The sequence below is a fragment of the Phoca vitulina genome, unplaced genomic scaffold (assembly GCF_004348235.1).
Source record: "Phoca vitulina isolate PV1807 unplaced genomic scaffold, GSC_HSeal_1.0 scaffold6, whole genome shotgun sequence".
NCBI classification, from domain to species: Eukaryota; Metazoa; Chordata; class Mammalia; order Carnivora; family Phocidae; genus Phoca; species Phoca vitulina.
In genome coordinates, this window is record NW_022589709.1 from 14,139,231 (window position 1) to 14,152,455 (window position 13,225).

At 43.3% G+C, this 13,225-nt stretch overlaps 2 protein-coding genes across 4 annotated transcripts in view; one reads left to right on the forward strand and one right to left on the reverse strand.

Annotated features, from left to right (window-relative positions):
• DOCK2 (dedicator of cytokinesis 2) overlaps positions 1 to 13,225 on the forward strand; it is a 475,105-nt gene that overhangs the window by 294,796 nt on the left and 167,084 nt on the right. The window lies entirely within an intron of this gene.
• Positions 1 to 13,225, reverse strand: part of INSYN2B (inhibitory synaptic factor family member 2B) — a 120,901-nt gene that overhangs the window by 34,025 nt on the left and 73,651 nt on the right. Inside the window, exon 1 of one of the 2 annotated variants that reach the window (XM_032403693.1) lies at positions 733 to 1,078. The exons of the other annotated variant lie outside the window; for it this stretch is intronic. The gene's annotated coding sequence lies outside the window, so the exon portion shown is untranslated. Of the gene's footprint in view, positions 1 to 732; positions 1,079 to 13,225 lie in introns of those variants that run through there. 2 annotated transcript variants of the gene reach the window in all.

Sequence of the window (13,225 nt, forward strand, 5' to 3'; positions counted from 1 at the left end):
ATGCAAGCACTGGCCAGTTTGTCCAGCTTTTTCTCGTAGAGGAAAGAGCAATAGCCTGATATATCACCATATTTTACTCGGCATTTCCAGAAGGTTTTTCTGATATCTCTCACTGCATTTCTATTTCTCTATATCACTGGGGACATTTTCTACTACTTTTTAGGTTATACCCTTTTGACTTTAAAGAATTTGATTTGTTCTTCCTGGGACCAGACACTAGGAAAACTGCCTGCTCAGACATATGGGGGAATCTGGACCCTTTTGGACTTATCATTAGAGGAATAACTCTATATGTCAGCTGGGAGTGGGAGTTCAGGGTTGAGTGATTATGCCTCACCCCCTTTCTCCATCAGCTCAAGACCAGAAAAGCCAACAAATAGACCAGTGATTTGCATTCCTATAAACAGATTCATTCATAGGGTAGAGTTGGCTCAGGTCACTTCTAGGTTCTTTTTCAATGTTGAGACTGATGCTTCCTGTTTCAGTATGGGGGAGGGATCCAGTGACAGTGGAAGGCAGGAAGGCCCCTTTAGTAGCACCTTTTTTGGTTCTGTGGCACCTGGAAACTCTGTTTCCCTCTTACATAGTCTGAGATTACGTTTGGTAATTTCATCCTGTAGATTATCTACAGCTGTTTTGAATAACTTGGAAGAGTCTTCCCATTCCAAAAAGATTTATGTTCCTGTGTAAAGCCGTCGGACATATTTGGTTGATTAAAGTGCTTGTACTTACACTAAAATAAGAATGGCTCCAGTGACCCTTCCACACTCTTTAGTAGCAATGCTAATGTTTTCACAGCGTTTTCAGATTTACCAGCCAATTTTAGCCTCACAATAAGTTCTGCCAAGACCAGGCATTATTGCTTCCATTTTGCAGATGAGGAAACTGTAGAAGGAAAGAAGATTTGACCAAGATGAGTGAGTGTGGTCTGGCATACCCAAGGACCTCAAACCTTTATTAGATCAGGGAGCTTCCCTGGGGCCTGGAGGAAATTGAGTGACTACCAGAGCTGCCTTGAGTGAGGGCCAGCAGAAGCAGCCGATAGCCTGGGCTTGCCAGGGACCCCACCTCTGACATACACACACACACACACCACACACCCACCAGGAACAGTTGTCAAGCCCTGGACTCTGCAGTGCTCCATCTACTGTGGTACTGCAAAGCATTGGCAGGCAACTGCAATGAAGGCTTTTCCACTTCTGGATCCCTGCCTACACTGCAGAATTTTAACAAGGAGAAGGGAAGGGGGGGAGGTTTATGGTCTGATCTAATCACAGATGAACTGAGAGCTCAGTGGCAGCCAGCAGTTCCAGAAGCAGAGGACTTCAGAGCTATTAAAGAGCCCACCCTTCATTTCTGAGATGAGCAAATGGTGTGCCTAGTCAGTATCATGTGTGGCACGTAGTAGGTGTTCAATAAGCAATGCTTACCACTGTTCTTATTCTTTTCATGACTACAATTATGCATTGGGCCCCAGGTCACACAGAGATAGCACAAAATTCCAGGACCTGAAAGTCCCTGCTGGAGGCTGTGGCAAATCTCAAGTAGTATTAAAGGTGGAATTAATAAAAATGACGTTTAAGGGGAAAATGCTATCAAATGTCTCGTCTCGTTTTGTTGTTGTTCTTTGTGAGACTGTGGGACCAAGAAGCTCTCTCTCTGGCTTTTTGTTGTCCATTTCTTCCTGAATCCTTCCTGGTCCTCTGTTATAGGGACCTCAGACTATTGCTGAAGCCAGTGTCCCCTTTTGGCTCTCCCATATGCTCTCTGCCAGTGCTAGTTGTGAAGCCCCGTCTGCCTCCCATCCAAATCACAGGCCAGTGAGGACACCTTTCATTGCCTCTCACTTGATGGGCCCACAGTGTTTGCCTTCCTGTGACACACCGATATTGGGCAAATTACAAAGGCATAAAAGTTCATGTTTCATATCTTCTCTCTTCTTCCTTCTTTCTTCTTTCTCTCTCTTCCTTTCTTTCCACTTTCCTTCCCTCCTTTCCTTCTTGCAAGGGCAAGAACATATGCACAGAGAGCCAAGCATTACCTTCTGGTAGCAGTCCAGCCTACACCCAGTCCAGCCCCTGTCCCCTGCCCCCTTGTCCCTCTCCAGGGTAGAAAATGGAGAAAGGCACTGAACTGGGTACATGCACCCCTTTCCTGAGGGCTCGGAGGCTCTCTTTGCCATCTGCACTCAACCAAGTCCCTCCCCACACTGCCTAACCTGGAGAGAAGCAGCCTCCTCTTGTGCTGAGAGCAGGATCATGCTTCTGGAGTCCCCAGTGTGCCTTGCATTCCTCAGACTCCAGCCACTGGGGTCTTGCCCTCCCTCCATATCTTCAACTCTAACCACAGCCCCGAGGAATAGGGGTGACATTCCATCTTCTGGAATGAAATACTTATACTTATTTGGTGAGATCTTTTTCCCACAAAGAGTTATTCCCATGTTTACACCTACCTTGCTGAATGACCTAGAACAAGTCACCTAATCTCTGTGAACTCCAGTTCCTCCTTTCAGAATGAGAAGAATAACTGGCTTATGTAATTAAGTATCTGGCACATAATAGGTATAGTAAGGATCAGCCAGCAGACCTCTTGGCTTCCTATCTTCCTTTTTTCCTGTTTTCTAGCCTATGCATTGTTCCCTGATTGTCCCACCTTGCCCTTGTCTTGCCTGGACATGGACCTTTATACAAATGATATGGTCTCAGGCCAGAGCCTGGCCACCCTCCATGAGCCCAGCTGGGCCAATACCTGGGGCTGTCTCTCTGTATCCCAGTGCTGTGTTTGAGTCTGGCTTGCTGGACAGGGGCACAGGATTGGGAGGAGTACCCAGAGCATGCTGGCAGACTATGAAGGAGCCAGAAACCACTACTACTGAGGGCAATGGTGAGCAAGTCCTCAAAGCCGACATCAGTATTCCCTAGGATGAGATCCAGAATCTTTTGGCCCCAGAGTTGATGTGGAATGGCTTGAAGTGGTCTGATAATTTAGTTAGTATAGCATAGTAGACAAGGACATACATTTTGAATTTGGGCTGTCTAGGTTTCAAACTGGCTCTGCTATTTTCTGAATCTATAATGTAGGGTAAATTACTTAACCTCTCTGTGCTTTAGTTTCCCCATCTATAATATTTGGCTAATAATATTACTTCATAGGATGACTGTAAGGTTTCAATGAAGTCACACTTGTAAAGCATTCAGAAAAGTGCCTGTCTGGCCAGAGGCACTTAATAAATGTTGGCTCCTTTTATCATTACTAGTATCATTACTATTGGCATCATCATCATCATTATTATCAAAGTGTGAGAACCAGCAAAGCTGCTGCACTTAGTGGGTGAGAGAATTGACTGATAAAATAGAAGTGGATATATGAGATAGTTTACATAAAAAATAGATACAATAAAACTGAAAGCAATAGTAATTGGCAGGAGATAGGAGGCAAAAAATCAAATTAGGAAAGAGGAAAAAAATCAAGCATAAACTTTGCTGTGAGCTTCCTAGTAACCCATGGTAGAAAGGGAAACCCAATGAGACATGTCATTATCATTACTTAGTGTTAGGAAGTATATAATATCATCACTAGATACTTCAGCTCTAAGAAGAACTTATCATAAGAATATTCATTATGAATTTTTTTTTTGCAAATCTAAAATTCAGGCCTCAACTCCAAGAGAAAAAAGAATTATGATGAGATTTGAAAAAAGTGTCATAGTAAAAATGGTTGAAGGAATGTGAGTTCTTTTTTTTTTTTTGAAATCAGAGTGGGAGATGAACCATGAGGAATGTGAGCTCTTTAATGCCCCAAAAAAGAAATGGTTGGGAGAAACATGATGTTTCCTTTGAAGACTTCCTTACCACATCAAGTGGGGAGTAGCACTGTTCTGCAATGTTTCTGAAAACAGAACCAGAACTCCATGGTAGAATACCTCAAGAATGCAAATTGAGTTTCAGCTAAAGACATAAATTCACCCAAACCCAAGTAATCCAACAGTGCAAGGAAGTGACCCCTGCAGTCCCTGTCCATGCAAATGTTGTCTATATGGCCACCCTTCAGGCCCATGTGGGAAAGCTCACTGCAGTGTCAGGAAGCATAGAGATGACCCCTGAATCCCAGGCCACTTCCATATTCTCCAAGTTTATATAAGATGGGAACAGATTCTCAAAAAGAGAGACTGAGTTTGTCTCCCTTAAATGTGGATTAACGACTCTAACAAAAACCATTCCCTACAAAGCTGCTCAGTTAGAAATCAAGGGGTAGCCTGGCTACGAAGTCACTTTTTAAAATTACTATTTAAGATAAAGACTATTAGAAAATCAATTGGCCAAGCAATTGTCAGTAGATTTGGGGCAACATTCTCCTTTTTGGAAGTGACTATATTACCTGCCCCAACCTCCTCTGTGTATCCCAGCTGCAATCAGCACAAGCAAGTGTGTATCCCCCAGGCTCCCACAGTCCCAACCCAGCTCTCTTCCATCAGGGTACTCATCACCTGGTCTTCTGTCCTTTCGTCCTCAGCAGGGCTCCTTTGGGCAGTGCCATATCTTGTTCAGCATCGTACAAGCAGTTCCATTGAAGAGCTTGCCTGATAACAGACATCTGTAGCTTATGGTTAGGAGCATGGGTTCTAGAGCCTGACTGCCTGGGTTTAAATTATGGCTCTATCATTTACTAGCTCTGAGCTTTGTGAGACTCAGTTTCCTTATTTGTAAAATAGGATTGATCTGAGTACCCCCTACACACATAGTCACACACACACACACAATTGTACTATAAGTTAAACGAGAAAATAAAAGTTAAGCTTTTAGCATAGTGGTTGCTTAGTGTATCAGAGATTGGCAAACTATTTCTACAAGAGTCAGATAGTAAATATTTACAGCTTTCGATGCCATGTGGTCTCTTTTACAACTATTCACCTCTGCCATTGTAGCATGAAAGCACCTCTAAATAATAATACATAAGTAAATATGCATGGTGGCATTCCAATAAACCTTATTTACACAAACAGGTTGTGAGCAAGATGTTTGCCAATCTCTATAATTATATGAAGTAGCAAGTCAGATGACCAGATGGAAAATTTAAGCAACCACAGAGGCTAATGGGAAGAAACAAAAGGTGGTAGAATGGTGGTTTCAGTAGTAGTATCCAGTGGTTAAGAACTCGGGCTATAGAGTGAGATAGATCTGGGTTTAAATCTGGTTTAGATGAATGGTATATACTCTCTGAGCCTTGGTTTCCTAATACATAAAATGCAAAATGGCAAGTAAATGGGACCTATCTCAAATGGCTGATGTGTGTGGATTAAAAGAGATAATGAGACATAGTGCCAGGCGCTTAGTATGAGCTCAATAAATGTCATCAATGAGAATGATGATGACAAAGTGACTGTTGAACTGAACTAAATCAAATTGAATGATGGCCTCTCCCTTCCTCAAGGATGCCCAGAGAGTATGGCTCATTAGGTAGAGCAAGGGCTTTCAATACTGAGAGTGCCTGGCATCCTGCCTTGAGCCTTCTATTTCACTGTCTGTAAATGGGGCCAGTACTCCTAGCTTTCTCCCTGCAGAGGCAGCTGTAATGGGATCATGGAGGGAAATTTTGCCTACTGCCTATCTAGAAATATGATGTCAAGTCTGCACCAAAATCAATGATTGCAGTCTCTGTGTGTGTCAGAAATGAGCCTCCTCAGGTGGATCTAAGGATTGTAGGGCCAAAAGATCAGTAATGGAGAATATGAATTTTTGTCCTGGGCTGTGCAGAGACGTAGGATTGGAGCAGGTCTGTGAAGGCCCTTGGCTTAGATTTCTTTGTTTGATATTAATGTCCTGGAAATGGACCTCTCCACATATCACATTTTATTCAGGGAAGATATTGCTATCAAAGGTGAGGCTCACAATGTTCCTTTCCGCTCCTTGTTGACACATGAAGACTGCCTAACAAATGAGTGTCCCTAATGTTCATATTGTGCTTTTTTTTAAACTCTAGAAGTTTTTATTCCTCACTTTTTTTGGTATCAGGTTTCCCAGGAAAAAATATTTGGACTCTTACAGCACTAATTAATGCTATCAGGCATCTCTTCCCTAATCATATACTAATTGGTATTGATTTTCCATTTATATCATCTCACTCCACTAAGTTCATGGGGCTCTCACAAAATGTCCTATCCTTTTGTTTTGTTTTGTTTTTTGCAGCCCTAGAAATCATAAACTCTCTTTTCCTTTCCTTTCCTTTCCCTTCCCTCCCTCCCTCCCTTTCTCCTTCTCTCCCTTCTTTCTTCCATTTACTTCTACCAAGCAACCACTATGTTCCCTATGTGCCAAACATCACGTTGGGCATCAGGAGTACCTTTAAGTTCTCAAGTCTAAAGGATGAAATGGGCAAGTTATAGATAGTATGGTAAGAGGCAAGCTCTAAACAAGGTCAAGGTACTGTGGAAAGCCACCTTCAGGGTGCCTAACCTGTTGCTGTAGTCAGGAGATTCTTCCCAGTGGATGGGACACCTGAGCCATGACTTTGAGGATGAGTAGGAATTCAAGTATGTGAAGAAAAGGAAGCAACAGACTTGAGGATGTGCTTAATTTAGACAGGGAGATGAAAGTTGTTCCTTTCACCCTAACTTGGTTATTGTAGTGGGGAAAGGGCAAGTGGCAAATGTCAGGAGAAGACTGGCTGACAGGAGGTATGAAGGATTCTATAGGCCAAACAGATCTTCTGGAGCTTAGGTAAAGTGCACATCTATGAAGTAAACTTAAATGTCAGGTGTCTCTGTTTTGGCTGTAGTTATCTCAAGAATGTTGTCTTCTTGATCCACTGTTACTAATTAGAAGCTTTGATTAGCAGTTACACATGCCTTTGATACATAGAATGAAAAAATAAGTTAATCGTGAATACATAATCATAAACTATGCTAAGTGTTGTGAGAAAAAAATGGGGTCCTATGAGAGAATAATAGGGAGACCAGATTTCCATCAGGGGTAAGGGAAGTACTTTCTGAAGAAGTGACATTTAAGTTCAGGAGGGATGGTGGGCATTACATAGGGATTATTGAGGGGTAGGCATAGAAAGAGAGTGCTCCAGGCAAAAGAATACTATTAATGCCAGCCTTGAGTCAAGAGGTGCTTGGCCTCTGTAACAGCTAAATAAGGCCACTCTAGCTGAAGCCCAGGGAGCAGAACAATTGTGGCCCTAAAGGGACAAACAGGAGCAATAAGTTTGGTCCTGAAGGCCATGTTAAGTCTTTTGGTTGATTCTGAAAGCAACACAATTATTTTAAGAATTTAAAATAGTGTGTATGTGGGGAGAAAGGGAGGGAGAGAGAGGGAGACACACAGAGACAGAGAGACAGGAGCATATTTGTGTTTTAAAATTACTTTTATGGTCATCCTGAGAAAAATGTGTTGGACAGGGACAAAAGTAGAACCAGGATGACAGCAATGTGACTATTACAGTCATCCAGGTGAGAAATGGAAGCGGTTGGACTGGGTAATAATAATGAAATGAGCCTCTCATTTCAAAATATTGGATAAATTCCAAAAATTATTTTGGTTAAACTTGGTAATAGATTGGTTATTGGTGGTGGCAAGGGGGGAAATGATGTGGAGTGAGGATATTCATTTGATTGGAGTCGACTTGAGTTGGAAAACAATATTCTGAGTCTTTTAGACTGATGACTTCAACTAGGGTTTTCCAGGGCCACTTGAAGGGATTTTCTGGATCCTCTCAGCCATGGGCTATGATATGACCACAGTTTGCTTATATCTTTTGATAAGGAACACACCTTGTTCTTCTATGTGGTGGTCATCTTGTAGGAGCATGTGGCTCTGGGGGAAGTGAAGTCTTCTCCTACTCTCAGGTTTGCAACATGAATGGTGTACACCTTCGCATATAAAGCACCACCTTTCAGAAGAGAAAGACCACCCAGACACCCAGTCAAGTGAGCTGTTTAGTTCTCCAGCTCTCTGTGCAAGATTACTACAGGAACCATGATTTAGATGAAACTGCATCTTGACTCACAGGGATTATGCTACACTGTAGAAATACTAAAAAGACCAAGGAAATGCAGGAGAGTAATAACAGATTAGTCCAGGCATGTGTTAGCTCCCCCCAAAAGGAGCTGATGAACTGCTAAGAAGTCTCATAGGAGTGAAGAGGCATGATAATAACCAATAGCACTGAGCACTTACTATGGATCAGGCTCTGTTTTAAAGGTTGTAAACGTGATTCCATTTAATCCTCACAGCTATGCAGTGAGCCCCATTTTAGGAAGCTGAGGCACAGAGAAGTTGAGTGACTTTTCTAAGCTTCCATAGCAACAAATAGTACAACAGGGGTTTGAATCAGAAATCTGTCTCAGAGCTCATGCTCCTACCTTCTATGTGTTTAAATCAGGTAGAGTAGAAGGCCCATTGTGGGGAAGGCCTTGATCTGGGCTGAGAGAAGTAGAAAATACTGAGTCTTAACTGCTCTATAGGCTGCATGCTCCTGAGGGCCTTTGGGGCCACTTGGGAGCTAAGGTTTCCAATGTGGTGCTGGGTGTTTTATAGAGTGGAGAGCCCTCTAAAAAGGGCTGTTCCTGCTCATGTGTATATTCCTTCCTCAAATCCTTCCCAAGCACCCTTGATCTGTAGGAATTGGGATGGGTACTGAGGATACAGCAGTGAGCTGAGATGCTCCCCCAGATTTCACAAGGTAGTGAGGAGTCATAAAAGAAAAAGGCTTTTTAATGGCTGAGTAATATTCCAATGAAATCTTGCATTTGCAACAATGTGGATGGAGCTTGAATGTACTATGCTAAGTGAAATAAGTCAGTCAGAGAAAGACAAATACCACATGATCTCACTCGTATGTGGAATTTAAGACAGAAAACAGATGAACATAAGGGAAGGGGGGGAAGAAAAAAACGGAGAGGGGGAAACAAGCTGTAAGAGACTCTTAACAACAGAGAGCAAACAGACGGTAGATGGAGGGAAGGGGGTGGGAGATGGGTTAGATGGGTGATGGGTTTTAAAGAGGGCACTTGTGATGAGCACTGGGTGTTGTATGTAAGTGATGAATCCCTGAATTCTACTCCAGAAACCAATATTGCACTGTATGTTAACTAAGTAAAATTTAAATTAAAAAAAAAAAGAAAGAAAAGGGTTAATTTAAATGCAATGTGATAACCACCCACTACGAGGAAGTCACATGCTGTAGGAATCCACAGGAGTGGCATGCATCCCTGACATTTTTGTGGTAATTTGAGTGTGAGAGGCCATGGTAAAGGAATTTCTTCAAAGGAAGGTACGAGCATGGAAGATAAGTAGGACTTGACTAGGTGAAGGGTTTGGGGGTGGGCAAAGGGGGAGGGAAACACTTGGGAAACACTAGATTCAAAGGTCTCTGAGTATGGAACTAGGAGGGAGTAGATTCTTGGAGGAACCAGAGAGTAGAAGGTACTCAGGACAGGCAGGAGACCAGAGGTAAGTCTAGAAAAAGGTTTGTGGGGGCTTTATCACCTAAGTCAGGGAGTTTGCACTTCACTCTGAGGGCAGTGAAAAGCGTCCCATGGTGGGGTGCCTGGGTGATACAGTCAGTTAAGCATCCGACTCTTGGTTTCAGCTAAGGTTGTGATCTCAGGACCATTGGATAAAGCCCCTCATCAGGCTCTGTGCTCAGAGCAGAGTCTGCTTGAGATTCTCTCTCCCCTCCTTCTGCCCCTCCCGCTCATGCTCTCTCTCAAATAAATAAATAAATCTGAACAAGAAAAGAAAAGAAAAGAAATGAAAAAAGTTTCTGATGGGTTTGAGGGAAGGGGAAGGTAACACATTTTCTGGGGCAGTCTGGATCCTTTGTACGTTTCTTGGGTTAAAGTGATGTGTTGATGGAGTCTTTGGCAAGAAGCCTGGTGATCTGGGCCCCAGGAAGTGGTTTTGTTTGGCTCTGAGGAGGGTTTTCCCTCTGAGGCTTAATGGAAGTTGTCCCTCTTCCCTTTTTCATTGGGCTTGCCAAGTAGCTGAGATGTGTTTCATTTTTTAAAGAGCAGCTTGTTCTCTCTGCATCAGCTACCTGTGTATGGGATTTCTACCAACGCATTCAAACACACTTTCGAGGCCTCATTTCTGGGTAGCTTCTCCTTAACAGGCATTGGGGGGAGGGACGCAGATGGGCAGGAGGAGAACCTGTAGGGGTGGGGAGGGGAAGGGCTGGCTGGGATCATGGCCGTTAGGATGCTGGCAACTTCAGGAGCCCCCTCAACTCATCCTTTCTCAGTCACATGGAGGCCTCCCAGTTGACTCCTCCCCCTAGCAAGGGCTCTTCGGTCAATTAGGAAGGCTCCTCATCATTTAAACGGGCAGTGGCCGTCTGACACAGACACCGTGGGTGGTCACAGCTCACTGAGCTTTAACTGCATTAACCACACCGCAATTCCCTTCAGTAACACTCTACGGAGGTAATTTTGGGTTACTCACCCCCCAAATCTCTCCTAACAAAGACCCATCTCCATGTGAGAGTGTCTGCACAGAGGTCTAGGGGCATCTTGGCCATTGTTCCCCAAACAAAGCAGTTCAGTTACAGGGAAGGAACTGGCTTCTGGAACCAGGGGGACCTAAGTTTGAATCTCTGCTCTTCCACTTTCCAACTGTGTGACCCTGAGCAAGCCATCAAAACTCTCTGACTGAACCTCAGTTACTCATTTACAAAACGGAGATACTAGTCATAACCCTCTCCCTGGGCTGTGGGCGGAACTAGATGAGGTACTGGAGAGTGTTCGGTGAAAGGAGATACCATTATTTTTTTTCTACAGTGGGGTTTGTAAGTGTTGTGAACCCACATGCATTCAGAGTAATTTAGGTGAGTGAAGCAGGCTGGGGGGAAAATTGGCAGAGAGAAAAATGCCATCAAGGGGACGGTTGCTGCTCAGCTGCAGCCCTCGTTGTCAGATGATATCCTAGTCCAGTATGATCAGAGCTAATGAGTTTTTGAAAGAAGTCAGAATTTGACGTTAAAAAATCCCAACTTTTAATTGTTGGTAACTGATTAAAACTTCTTAAATAATTTGGGGGCCAAACCAAAAACCTCTGAAAGCTGCCTCTTTGCAACCTCTGGGTTCTCCTTTCTGCAGGAATAATTTAAAACTGGGTTCTAAATCTAAATAGCTTCAGGCTTCCCCAGGACAAAGCATGTTGGGAGCAGTCACAAAGTAATGAACTCCTTCCAGGGTAACACAGTTCACTCATCAGACCTTGTGTATGGGCTTGTGTGATGTCCAGAATTAAACTGAAACAAAGAGGTATGGGCAGGGCTAGGACAGATGCACCATGTCATATGCTGTGGTAGAGAGTGCCTAGGAGGTGGCCAGCAAATTGGCCAGCAAAACTACACCTAGGAGTTCCACATCATTCCTGTGTGTTGTGCTCAACACTGATGCAATATGGCTTCTCTGCCCTTTTCAGACTTGAACCCAGGGAGAATACTTTGGGGTACCAATAGCAGCCAGGGAATTTTTACTGACAAGAGGATGTCTAACTGTTCATATGAGGAATCAAATTGATTTCCTAAAATCAATTCTCTTGAACCTGACTATATCTAAAATGTCTGTTGCCTTGGGAAAAACTCTATTCCATTTTACCCATAAACATTTTCTCTTATGCTATGTTTAATATTTTAGCAGGTGTTGGGCCATTAGAAGTAGATGGAGTACTAATTGCAAATGAATATGAAGACATTTTTCTCACACTGAGACTAAGTGATCCCAGATTTGACCTTTTTTTCACTAATTTTTAATTCATTCAATACATATGGAGTGTCTACTACACATCAGACATTGTGCAAAGAGCCTTGGATGGTGAGAAAGTTCTGAGACCAAATACAGGCTTTGATGCTTGCTAAGAGAGCCTCAGTTTCCTCATATGTAAAATAGGAATGATAATAGTGCTAACTTCTATGATATTCCAAGGATTACGCAAGGCAGTGTATGCTTATGGCCAGAATTCAATAAATATTAGCCACCAAATGATCATTTGTCTTAATTATCAGGGTACTACTGTTATCTCCATTTCAGACAGAGGAGGGAGCCGAATTTTAAAGCAATGATTTAAACTATCCAAGGTCACACACCTAGGAAGTGTCAGAGCTGGGATTAGCTAGTCACCAAAGCTCATTGTTTTTCTACCAAATCACCCTGCCAGGGGCAAACCATTCCTGGCCTCCCTGCTTCACTGTCAAAATGAATTAGGAGCAATCCTAAATTTAAGCTCTGTAAAGACTACAGGGGATTTAGGGGCTGAGGAAGAAAGACTGCTAGCCAGCAACCTTCTGCTGAAATGTGCAAAAAGGCAATGATCATGGTACTGAGAATACAAATGCTGTTTAGAGGGAAATACTATCATTCAATAAATATTTATTGAATCCTTCTCTGAGCCGGGCACTGTCCTTGTCACTGGGAACGCAGCAGTGAACAGAGCAGAGTCATTGCCCTCATGGAGCTTATGATCTATCATGATCCCCAGATGGAAAGATGTACAAATGTAAATATGAGATTTTAGAAATGCCAATCAAAATGAAGCAAAACATGTGGCTAGCAATGCATCTGGGATCCACATCGGATGGTCATTGAGGTGTTTTGTTCACTAATGAAATGGGTTTTTTGCTTACTGATAGGCAACTTGGCTTTGCATTTGGTTTGCATTATTCTTTGGGCTACTGAAGATAAATCAAGGTGTCCAGGTCATATTAATAAGCCCTATATTAGGAGAAGAGCCTGCTTTCATCTGGAAGCAGTAACAATGCTTTTCCAGGAGAGAGTTCTTGGGAAGATTCTTTTGGCTATTTCTTTTTTCTTTTTTTGAAAAGATACATGCACCCTTACGTTTATTATAGCATGACTTACAATAGCCAAGGTATGGAAACAGGCCAGGTATCCATCCAGAGATGAATGGATAAGGGCTGCCCTTCAGCCGAACCACCACCTCCCTGCTTACCTAACCAGGAGTCCCTGCCTGGACCCCCAGATCCCTGCGCTCTACCTGCAACCCCCCCAAGGGTCCCAGGCCACACCGTGGTGTCCCCACTCCCTTTGCCAGAGAAGCACCAAGGAGCAAGTAGGGATCCTGGTCCTCCAACTCTTCTTCCTCCTCCTCCACCTCTTTTTCCTCCTTCTGGGGAGGCACAGGCTGCAGCCCCTAGACCAGGAATCCAGCATGTGGGAGAAATTCCCGTTGGAAGAAGAAGCACAAGACCATTTCTATCTCTC